Here is a 12,736-nt window from a genome sequence, read left to right as displayed (position 1 = left end):
CCACCGCCAAACACCCACGAGCCGCGGCCGGCCCGCGAGAACACTCTCCCGCGCGCACACCGGCCGCCCCGCGGCCCCCACCCCACACACACCTCCGCCGCGCCCGACTTCCCCGCCTCAGGAACCGTGAGCACTCCACCCGGGGACGCCGCCGGCCGAGGCGGCCGGGGGGGGCGACACCCTCACGAGGGCGAGGCCGGCTCGGTCCCAGACGGGGAAGGGGACGTGTGGGGAAGGGGGTCATGGGGTGGGGGCGGGGGAGGGCCGGCGGCGACGGGGAGGGGGCGGCACGCACACACGGCGAGGGCCGCGGGGCAGAGGCGCGGGGCGCTGCCCAGGGAAAGGAAGGGCCGAGGCACGACCGGGCCACCAGGAAAACAAGCGCGGGGTCCCACCGCCACACACACGAGGGCGGTCCCACGACGCCTGAGACGCCGGCCGGCCCCAGCCACCCTGGAGCCTCCCCACGACCCGGCCCCGCCGCCAGGGCCCGCGTGTGACGGTCTCCCCCGCGTGCCACGGAGGGACCCGTCCACCCAAACTCAGCCCCTCCGTCCTCGCCAGATCCGCCTTCATCCAAGTCCGACCGCCGGGGCTCGCGCCCCAGGGAAACGCTCCCGAGCGAGGCGACCCGCACCGCGCCCACACACCGCCGCCGGCTGCGACTCGCGGCGAGGGCAGGCGCGACGGGCTCCTCGTGGCTGCGGGACAGGGGAGTCGGGACGCCCGGGCGTCCCCGCCCCCTTGAGCTCGCCACGGGGGTCACCGCACGCGCACGCACACGCGCACACGCGGCCCCGCGCCGGACGCCGGCCTGGCGGGACCCTCCCCCGACTCAGAGGGGGGAGGCGCGGGCCGCGGTAGGCAAAGAGCGGCGCACGGCCCCACCGCGGGGCCGGCGCAAGCCCTCCCGCGAAGGCGAGGGGCTCTGCCCACGTGCTCTGGCAGTCGCCACCGTGGCGACTGCACGCTTGGGAGGGGCAGCGGCTGGGGGGTCCGGTACCCCAAGGCTCCCTCTCGGATCGCTAGAGAAGGCTTTCTCACCGAGGGTGCATCATCCCCCACCCATCGTCTCCCCTTTGGGCCCGCGGAGGCGCTCCACAAGCCGCCCAGTCCACGAATGGGCGGGGTGGGGGGGGTCTGCGGTATGGGTAAGCACACGGCCCACAGGAGCGCTCGCGGCCACAGCCGGGGGCACAACCTCAGCCGCCCCCCGGCCCAACACGATCCCCCCAACAGCACAGCCGTTGGGGGACGACCGCGACGAGGCGGCACCCGGCCCCCCACCGAGGGGGGGAAACAGAGGCACGCCTCCCTTACCGTCTCGACCCCCCCCCCAAGAGAGCCACTCAGGGGACACACCACCGCGGTGGGGACCCGAGGAGCACGCTGGGAAAAGGGAACGACACCACCGCTCGGCCTCGGGCACCTGAGGGACAACCTGGAGCGCTCCAGGGGCACCACCGACGGCCAAGCAAGGCACGCTCACGCGCCAGCAGGGGCGCGCAGCGCAGCGGCGGGACGGCCCCCCCCAACGACGCGGGGAGGACCGCTCGCGAGGCACACGCCAAGGAGGCGAAGCGAGAGTGTCTGCTGCGTCCGAGGACCACGGACCCGCCCGCGCCATGAGGCAGGGGGCGGGAGACCGAGGGTCAGGGCCGGAGACCACCACCCCTGCCTTCCCCCACACCCCTCGACAGGCCGGGAGGGTGTGAAAAGAGAGGCGAGGGGCCCGCGGACAGAACGAGAAGAGCGGTCCCGTTCGCCAGGAACGTCCGTCCCTCGTCTAGCGCGACTTAGGTCCGGCCCAGGAGAGCGCGACATCACCACATCGATCAGTCAATCCAGCGAGCCAGGGGCCAGAAAGCCCCGAAGGGGAGGGGCACGGTGAGGACCATCATCCGAGGAGCCTGCTTCAGCCTCACCGGCAGCCGCAGCCCCAGCCCCCCCCCCTACCACCTCCTTTTCTTTCTCTCAGGCAACACTGGCCGACGACCCCGCCAGGAGAACGCCTGACACGTGGCACGGAGCCTGCGGGGTGGGGCCGTCTCAGCCACCACCGGGTGCCTGCGGCGGGGGGTGGGAGTCACACGGGGTGGAAGACCCACGCGCCACCTCGCCCCGCCGCCCTCGGGTGAGCCAGAGACCGGAGGCGGCACCGCGGGCCGGGTCAGCCGGGCGCACACACGAGAGCCGGCGCGCAGGCCCAGGCGGGCGGCTCAAGCGGCAAGGGCCGGTTCGGGTGCCAGGCGGCAGTCCCAAGCCCAGAGCCCTGCATGCGTCCGGAGTCCCCAAGTCCTCAGCGACAGACGCCAAGGAAGACCGTGTCAGCACCTACCTGGTGGCAAAAAAGGCCCATTTCGGGCGAAAAAAATCACGACGCCCGGCAGCGGGGCCCATCCACGAATCGCAGGGGTGGTCCCCGGGACCTCGGTCCCGCCACCTGTCCCCAACACTTCCCCATCCACACCAGTCCCGGAGCTCTCGGGGCCATCTGGTCGACCCGAGGAGCGTGGTGGCAAAGTGGGGGCGGGGCGGGGCGGGGCGGGAGGGGCGGGAAAACGTGGGAGAGGCAGCGAGCGGGCCGGGGTCGCCCTCCCCAGTTCGCCCGCGCGGGCAGGTACCGGTCCCTCCGAGTCTCCGGGCGAGGACTTGGTTAGAGAAAAAGAAATATCCCACTCGGCCGCCTCCGACGAGCGGGCCCCACGAGGGACCGCGCCCGGGCCCAGGCCGCCCTATCCGGGCCACCCAGTAAGGCTCGGGCCGGTCCCCACCCCCCGGCCGGGACTCGCGGTGGAGGAGGGGGCGGGGCAGGGTGAGAAAAAGTCGCGTCCGCCGACCGGGAACCCACGTGGGCACGCTGAAGGGCCGGGTGCGCCCTCCCCGGCCACCCGCGCGAGCAGGGCCCGGTCCGTCCACGTCCCCGGACCCAGGGGGACTTGAAAACATTTTCCCAGGGAGGCGCCTCCCAGGCGACCGGAGCCCACGAGGGACCGCACCCGTGTTGGCCCTTGCCGGTCTCTCCGGGTCACCCCTCGCGGCCCAGGCCGGTCCCCACCTCTGGAGTCCGACTCGGAAAAACATCGGTCAGAAAGAATCCGACCACCGGGACCCACGCGCGCCCTCCACCGGCCTAAACGCACGGGCCCGGGCCGGTCCCCACCTCCGGAGCGGGGCGCTGTGGGGACCCGGGGAGGGAGGGGGTCGGGGAACGAACACTCCGAAGGGTGAGCCAGGAGAAGGCCCGACCGCCCATCCACAGGCGCTCCGGAGGGCGCGAAAGACCCTCTCCCTTCCCACCGCGGCGGCCCGGCCCAGGTCGGGTCGGATGGCCGGGTCGGTCCCCGCGGCCGGAGGGGCGCGGGCGGATGCTGGTCGACCAAGCCAGGCGGCCCCTCAAACCGGCTCGAGAGCGCGGCGACGGTCCCACCCTCACAGACCTGCACGCCCAATCTCAAGCGACAGCAGGAGGCGCCCACGCCTGGGCGCCACCGGGACAGTCGCCACCAGCGTCGCCTGGCTCCCGGAAATCTGCCTCGGGCCCGGCGGCCGAGTCACAGCCCTCACGAAGGTCGCCGGAGCTCCAGAGACAAGGGACAATATAAAAGCGGCCGCCAGGTGGCTCCTGACAACCGGCTCCAACGTCCCCGGGCCGGATCCCGGTCGCCGGCCGGCCACCGAGGACGCTGCAGCGCCGCCGGGCCGCCCAAACGCCCGAGCTCAGCCCGGGGCGAGGCGGCGGGCGTCTGGCGCGGCCCCGAGGCGTCCGTCTCGGAGCTAGCCCCCGGGTCGGCACGACACGGCGCGACCCCGGCAGCAGACGGGGTGGGGGGGCGGGGGAAGCCGGGAAGATGTCGCCGGGAGGCTGCCTCGGAGGAGACGCGCTCCCCACGCGATTCCTGGGCGGGGGGAAATCCCACGGAGACGCCGGCGGTGCCCGGGGAGGCTGGCACGGGCTGCCCAGAGGGGCACGAGCAAGATCCCCGGCTGCCCGGACGGAGGGAGGGAGGGAGGAAGGGAAGGCGGGGACTGGCAAACCGAAACCAGGCCAGCGCTCAGAGAACAACGCAGGAATGCATCCTTTCTCGAACGGAGGAGGTCTTTCGGAAGCAGACACGCAAAGCCCAGAAGCTAGAAAGGAAAGGAAGGATACACTCTGACCCCCACACAAGTGGAAATAAACATCTATCTGTGCCTAGACGGCGACAAAGTCCAAAGACAACACATGGGTGCGTGGGTGGGGGGAAAATGCACTTGCGGTCACGAGAACATGGATTTCAAAATGGACTGACCACAACCACGGGCGGGGGTGGGGGGGGGGGGTGAGGCAGGCGGGGGTTGGGGGAATGCGGGCGGGTGGGGGTGGGGGGGCAGGGGGCGAGGGTGGAGTCCATAGCCATCCACTAAAGAAGCTGAGTTCCGGTACATCTACACAATGCAACACTCTGAGCGCGAGCGGGTGCGTGTGCGTGGGGGTGGGGGTGTGTGTGTGTGGAGTGCGGTAAGTATCGACAACCAACCGTAGTCCCACCAAGACCACACCAAACCATACCAGCAAAGAAGTCAAGCTGTAGAACTACTCTGGCCTTGAAAACAAAGGAAAAAGCACGCACGGATAACATACATACACGTATTACCTATGCTCGTGGCGCACGTATACATGGACCTATAAAGGCCTAGGACAAGCCCAAGCATATCCCGTAAGGGGAGCCTATCCAAAACAGACCGAGGCCTCACACAATTCAGCCTCCAGAAAACAAGCAACCCAGTGAGAAAAGTGGGCAGGAGGCCCGAACAGAACATGTTCATTAATTAGGAGAAAAAAAAAAAAAGAAAGGAAAGAAAACAACTTTTTTTAGTAAAAAAAACAAAGCAAAACGGAAACACAACAACAAAACAAACAAAAATGAAACACAAAACATTTTTTTAGTTAAGAAAAATAAATGGGGAACCAAAGAAGCGCACGCATTTCTCTTGACAAAGATATTCGGACAGGCCCAGGATCTGGAGTTGCGACAGCAAGTTCGTAAAGGCAGAAAAAGTGGCTCCTGATCGCACACGTATTTTTCAAGCTGAGAGAGACCACCACCACCGTGGCATGCTGGAGGACTCAGAGATGTCACCTGGCGGGTGACAGAATGGCTCTCCGACAAAAGACAGCAGTATGGAAAACAGTACGGAAGTCCCTCAAAACACTGCACACAAAACTACCATGCGACCCAGTAACTCCACTAAGTGCCCACGGAGGGGGTGAAGAAGACATGTAACATGTCTATCTGTATCAACACCCACACCTATGTAGCTATAGGTACGGACACACTGTTAGCGCTCTCTGTGTCCGTACGTGTATATCTATGAGGAGAGAGAGAGAGAGAGAGAGAGAGAGAGAGAGAGAGAGAGAGAGAGAGAGAGGGAGAGAGAGGGAGAGAGAGGGAGAGAGAGGGAGAGAGAGGGAGAGAGAGGGAGAGAGAGAGAAACAGAGAGACAAAGAGTGGACAGTCACGTGAGTGCAATAGGTAAGGGAGATTAAGGCAACAAACAAACTCCCAACAGTGGTTTTGTAAGTCAACAATCAAGATTTCGATATCATGATGTCATCAAGCACCAGCACTTCTAAAGGGGCACAACGACACACAGGGCTCACTGGGCAGGGCAGTTCAGGACCCTAAAATGACCCTGAAAGCTGAAGCTCAAAAAAGCAATCTTGTTCACCTCCACGGGGGAAAAATACCGTTGTCCCACGACATTCAAAAATCGTACCAAAAGGGGGGGAAAAATAAAAAATCGTATCAAAACATTTAAAAACTCTCTTACTCACTCACCATTTAAAAGGTAGAGAATATAAAAAGAGCCAAACTACGATTTATTTAGTGGACTGTCATGGAAAGCATCGACATGAAAGCATCTGATTCATTTTGTAAAATCCTAGGAACAGCAGTTTTCAACAGTGCTCGCCTTCTTGGCGTGGTATCTTTTCTACCTCTGGATAAGCAGTCCTATTTTTTGTTTGTTTTTCTGTTTGTTTGTTTGTTGTTCCCCTAACTGAAGATCAGCCTCCAACACGATAACCCTTTGTGCTCTGTGGGTCCAGAACTATCTCTCGAAGTGCTTTTCTGAATGGGAACGTTTTCACCAACGTCATCGCCTGGAGACATCTTCAGCCTGTCCTCCCCCCCCTCCCCCCTCCCCCCTCCTCCTTTTTCTTCTTTGTATTCTTCAGCTCTCCTTGCGCTGGTCTCTCACACGGTGACAGTGTTGTCCTAGGCATGCTCAGGTGTCTCCTAACCCCATCCAAGTGGACTTCCAGTGTCATCATTTTGGGTTTCTTAGCCGCACTTTCGTCGTCCTCGGGCAATTCTTTCTTTTTATTTTCCACGGACGGGGGAGACCGGGGCTGGGGACAACACCACGACACACTGCGTGTGACCCGGAAAACAGACACATACACACCAGGCAATCACCGACAGGCTCTGAAAGAGGATCGGTCACTGGACACGGGGGCACGCACGTTTGTTATTTGTGGAGTCATTGCAGACTGAACAGGCAGCAGCAAACTTTGGACTTCACGCAGCTACCGTTCATCAATTGTGGAAACTGACATTCGAAACACGTAGTTAGGCTCTTGGTGCGATTTCACCTAGTCATTGAAATGTGTACACACTGGAACCATGGAAAGTGAGACACCTCTCTCCCTCTCTCTCTCTCTCTCTCTCTCTCTCTCTCTCTCTCTCTCTCTCTCTCTCCCCCTCCTTCCCTCCCTCCCTCCCTCCCTCCCTCACCTCATTTCTACCAAAGGTCGCCAAATGAAGACTCGTTTGTTTCCAAACCAAGTTTCCTTTCACTCAATTGGGTGGGAGCTTTCCCTAAGGATTGCATGGGAAGGTGTTATCCTCATTCGTTTTAGCAGTTTTCCTTAGAACTAGAAAATTAGAATTCTGCTGAACGATGAACATGCACCTCGCTTAAGTTTCTGCTAGGAAATCCATGCACCATGTTGATCGAATGAAAAGGAAAAGGATTTTTAGCAAGGTTTTTTTCTCCACTTCAGATGAATTTTACAGGGCGGGGAGGGGGGAGGCGAGGGGGGTCTCTGGTGTTTTTTTTTTAATTTTTAAAAAATTTTTATTCTTGGCTGTGTTGGGTCTTCGTTTCTGTGCAAGGGCCTTCTCCAGTTGCGGCAAGCGGGGGCCACTCTTCATCACGGTACGCGGGCCTCTTCACTATCGCGGCCTCTCTTGTTGCAGAGCACAGGCTCCAGACGCGCAGGCTCAGTAATTGTGGCTCACGGGCCTAGTTGCTCCGCGACATGTGGGATCTTCCCAGACCAGGGCCCGAACCCGTGTCCCCTGCATCAGCAGGCAGATTCTCAACCACTGCGCCACCAGGAAAGCCCAGGGTCTCTGTTTTTAATTTAAGGTCCTCTGAAACGTCAGTATGTGTTCGTGAACATACTCATGTGTACTATATTCCTCCATCCAATCGTCAGTCATCTGGCAGAAGGAGAGCCTCATCACCGGCAAACAACATTCCGACCCTTAATGAGAAAATATTTTTCTGGTGCTTTCGCCAAAAAATGCAAAGCCCCTTATTTAAGCTAATGACATTAAAAAGAAATCCTTAGTACCTAGGAACAGAACAAAGTGAAAGAAACACAATGCACAGACTTGGGGGAAGAAAGAAAGAAAGAGAGAGAGAGAGAGAGAGAGAGAGAGAGAGAGAAGAGAAGAGAAGAGAAGAAAAGAAAGAAAGAAAGAAAGAAAGAAAGAAAGAAAGAAAGAAAGAAAGAAAGAAAGAAAGAAAGAGAAAAGAAAGAAAGAAAGAAAGAGAAAAAGAGAAAAAGAGAAAGAAAGAAAGAAAGAAAGAAAGAAAGAAAGAAAGAAAGAAAGAAAGAAAGAAAGAAAAAGAAAGAAAGAAAGAGAAAATCTCTCAACCTAAAAGTTTTTGTAACAAACGGACAATCTGTGATTTGGTAAGTAAAATATATTTCTGGAACGTAAAGTTCTTTGAGACAAGAATGGAGAAGAAAACAAGAAAAAGACAATCAGAATTCAGAACCCTTAGAAACCTGAATCGGTCATGAACAGGAACTAGGAAGCCACGGTGAACGGGGTCCGTGACACCAGTGTTTCTGGACCGGCAAATGGATGATTCCATTCCATCATGTCTAGAAGCATACATTTTCACACAGCGTCACTTTTTCAAAATTTCTTTCCCCCAAAGTGATGCCAGAGGTGTGGAGTCATACATCGAAACATCTTTAGTTTTACAGTTAGTTTTAGTTTTACAGCTCCTTCTGTAATAAAGAGACAGAAGTAGGTCCACTGAGACTTGTTGAGCCAAGAACGTTTCCATAGGTTATCTTTGGAAACGATCTAGACGTTCCACGAATTCCCCATCATTCCACTTACGCCAACTCTAAAGTTTCTAAAGTGACCCCAAAGGTCTGGGAGAAACTCTTTTTAAGTAGACATACATACCACAACACATAACCTTTCTTAAGGAGTTCCTCCACCTAGAGCTATCGAAATCACTTGTTCTAAATCCCATGACGATGAGATGACCCGTGAACATCTCCTGAGACTTTAGACGACGTCAGCCATCACCCCCCAAGTTCTTTTTCTTGCTGACGAATTCGGTTCACTCCCGTGAACTTATTGGATTTGGGGTCGACGTAGATAGAAGAAAAGGTTGACCTCGAATGCTGATCACGCTAAAGACCTGCCTAGTTTCATAAAACCCATCCCTTGACCTTGGCTATATCTCGGCTGAAGGGTTCATCCTAGATCACGTGAACTTGCAAAAACCTTCGGGCGGGTCCCTTTCTAGTGGACTGAATTCGGGAGTGCTTCCTTCTAAGCCAGTTCAAGAGAGCTCTTTCACAAGTTAACTGTGGCACTCGGATCCGTACGTAGACACAGGCCAGCTCTAGGAGGGAGCTACAGACATACCCGTTACCGGGCCCTTTCCAGATTCTTGCACAGCAGTACCATAGAAATGAAGATCGCTTCCACAAGACTCTAAGGCTAACAAGGCAAAACGTTTTAATGAAAAGACATAGCTTGTACACAAGGGAGAAGGCGGTGTGCGGGGTGGGGGTGGGGGGTGGGGATGTGGGGGCGGGGGGGGGGGGGGGGGCGAGAGACAGCTCCCCGAGTCGCTTTGATCACGGAAGGGAGAGTCTGTCTCGGGATCACTGATCATTTCCGGAAATCCTCCAAATTCTTGGATCAGCAGCAGCTGGTTCCACGGTGGCTACCTATGGGGAAGAGCAAGCGCTTCCACGAGGCGAAAGAAGCGCAGGAGGATTTTCTGCAAGAAAGCACAGGAACAGATAAGGGTTAAATGTATAGTTGAGCTTCCTGTCTCGTGACAACTAGGTACAGTCGTGGGTGTCAACAGAGGTAACGTTAACCTTTTACTCCCGCGAACCTCTTTTGTGTGTGTGGGGGGGGTGTGTGTGTGGGGGGGGGTGTGGGGGGGTGTGGGGGGGGTGTGTGTGTGTGCGTGTGCGTGTGTAAGGTCCGGGTTATTGCTCAACACCCCTCATGTCATATCCCCTTGCGATGAGGTCACCCTGAGTCAGGAGTGTGCGTATCTCCGTGATGCATCTGAAAGGCACGTGTCCAGTCAACCCAAGGGAATAGTCAACTGCACCTCAAACAGTGTCTGAGCTTGCGATAGACACACCTGTCTTTCTCCAGTTTTGTCATCTCGACCGTCACCTTTGGACATTGTGGGGATGGCGCAGGCCGAGCCAGAATATCCACCATGTCTTTAAATATCAGTGAGTCTCAAGGGTGTGTGCGACCTTCACCCAGGAAGAGTGCGCCCTGATGAGCAAATTCCAGGGGACGCTGTCTAGAGCTGTGCTGCTGGAGGACCTCAGTTATCTGGTGTCCATGGGTGAGTCTGTCCACAGCCATTTATCTGATAAAAGATTACCCAGAGGAGCTTTGCGTATTCTGCCCCCCACCACGCCGATGCCTATACACTTACAGAGCATCCACATCTGCCTGAAGGGGATGTGCTTCTTTCTTTCTTTCTTTCTTTTTAATTTTTTTTTTTTTTTTCAGGATCCCACCAGGATGGACAATTTCTGGCCACAATCACACGTCTTCCTTTCTGCTCCATATCTAACACTCAGAACAGTGCAGGACACTCACCTCATGGCACGCCTGCATCCAGTGGATGGATCAACGTGATAGGTAGTTCCTAACCAGCTCCTCTGCTCTTGAAACCGTGGCAGAGTGTGGCACAACAGTCGTCATCATAGCAGACATTTTCCCTTTAAAAGAGAGTTCATGAGGATGGGGGGGTGGGGTTGGGGGGTGGGGTGGGGGGTGGTTGGCCTTCCGAGGGAGCTGATGTTATTGAATATGTTTTTCTGAAAATAATGTTCGATCCACTATGGAACAATGGATTCACCCTCGTTAGAAAAACAAAGGATTTCACAGTCTGTTTCTGGTCTGGGGCCTGAGCATCAGCAGACAGTTCCTGAATACCTGAGCCCAAAGTCAGCGTCCCTCCTGCTCTGGGGAAGGGCTGGGAGTACTTCCCCGTGCTCAGGACGCCCTTCCCCGTGGTGCTGCTCTTTAACGTTCGTTCGCCTCGCTCCTCCTCCTGACGTGAACCTGAAGACCACACGCAGGTTCCAACGCAGGGCTCCAAATCCAGGTCCATGTTTCCCACGAAACAAGTTATCGGCTGCACCAATCAGATGTGCTTTCACAGCTGGAGCAGGAGGAGAGATGAGGAGGATGCAAGAGGATTTCCCAGAGTCCTGAATCCAGGTGGGCTCCAGGCTCATTCGAGTCAGTGTGGAGAGAAGCCTGGCCACTAGGGGAGAAGGGCAGGTAATGCCCACCGCAGACTCCCCTGAGAAAGTAGTTTTCCTGACACATCTTGTAAGACATTACCCAGTGCACTCGTCCTTATAAACACCAGGGAAGTCACACACAGCAGAAACCCTGTGTCTGAGATCAGTGAGGTAGAGCCTTCAGCCAGAAATTACCCTCTTTAAGCCGAGGAAAATCATGTGGGGAGAAACCCTAAGCCTGGAACCACGGTGGAAGAACCTTCAGTTGGCGCTCCAGCCTCAGCACACACAGACAGCTCAGAGTGGGATGCATCCCTGACGCGGTAGGGAAGGCAGCACAAGCTTTACTAGGAGGACAGCAGGCCGTCGTCTTGGGCCAGACCACATAATCACCGCTGTAGAAGAAATCCGATGCAATGCATGGGAGAATCCCATTCGCCATGGAGCCAGCACTTGTAGGACATGAGAGGATTCACACTGAATAAAATAGTCTCAGCATGGTGAAGGAAGGACATTCTTCAGTGGTGCCTTATCCCTTGGTGTCCTCACACCAAGGAGGTGCCAATTCTAACGTCACAATGGCAAATTCCTCACCTAGTTCACATCAAGAAATGAATGCTGGGAATATACTGACTCTATAAAGAATGTGTGAGCCCCACGATTGAGACAAGGTTCAGACGTTTGGAGATTGTCTATTACTACCAATCTACAGCATAAATAGGTAGATGGCGAAGTATTTTGAGAATGCAAAGTTTGGTACCAAGAAAGAAAGCAACCCCACTTCAGTGGATCAGTACTTGGACATACGTAAGCACTACCGAATGGGTGTGTGTCTTTCAAAACCAGGAAAAGTTGCCCTGAGTCAGAATGGGTCAATTTTCCTTTCATACACTCGCTGTCGATCAGTGAGGGACTTTCTATTTTTATGAAGTTGTAAACATAATTACAAACCCTAGGGTCAATCAGGAACTAAGTTTCAATGGTCAGTAAAAAAGTAGAACACAAGTGATGGGGGTTACCTGTTACATTACTGTTCAAATAGGTATGCACGCACATGTCAAGGATGAGTGGCCACAAGAATTAACACAACAAAGTTGAAACCTGTGCATGTGCGTGTGTGCGTGTGTGTGTGTGACTCATAGGTGGATGTTTTCCATAGCCGTGCACTATGGCACTGCAGGATCTGTGGTTGCTGAGTCCCCGGAGGTGGAAGCGCAGATACAGGGCCCTGACTGTGAAGTTATCCATGGATTTTCACAGTGCGTGGGCTCGGCACCCGTAACCCTCCATGTTGGTTGTTCAACGGTCAACTCTAGTTTATAGATCAGAGAGGATAACATCATGTGTTCACTATTAATAACTTTTCCAAATAATCTTTATCTTTTTAAAAGGAAGACATCATTTAATCCATTTCACAAGCTGATATTGGGAACCTACTGCCCCAGCACGTGAATTATCCCTACAGAACACGAGATCCCCGAGAAGGAAGAGCCCTGAGCACTGAGACGCCATGAAGGTAGGCTTTTAGATGATATTCTCTGCTTCTCCAGCTTGAGGTAAAACATGGGATGACTGGGTCTACCTATCCCATTCCGGTTTGTCAATTGGGAGCCCCCATGGCACGTATCACCAGAAGTCGGTCCATGATAACTCCATCTATAGGAATTCTTGGCAGTTTTATGTTCAGGATCATTTCTTTTCCTGCCATCGATTGAAAACTCCTTGGGCCCTGTTAGCAGTTACAGATTCAATGAGTCCAGTACTTCATAGGTTTTGTCACGTATTTAGAAGGGGAATCACCATCAAGTTGCTGAAATGAGGACTAAGTGTCTTTCAGACATGGAGAAGGAAATAAATGGTGCTCTGCGGGGTGTGCGATGACAGGCACCCAGGATTCCTTCACCCAGCCCTCCCTTTGCT

Source organism: Eschrichtius robustus, unplaced genomic scaffold (genome assembly GCF_028021215.1).
Source record: "Eschrichtius robustus isolate mEscRob2 unplaced genomic scaffold, mEscRob2.pri scaffold_524, whole genome shotgun sequence".
NCBI lineage: Eukaryota > Metazoa > Chordata > Mammalia > Artiodactyla > Eschrichtiidae > Eschrichtius > Eschrichtius robustus.
This window is presented reverse-complemented; position numbering follows the sequence as displayed.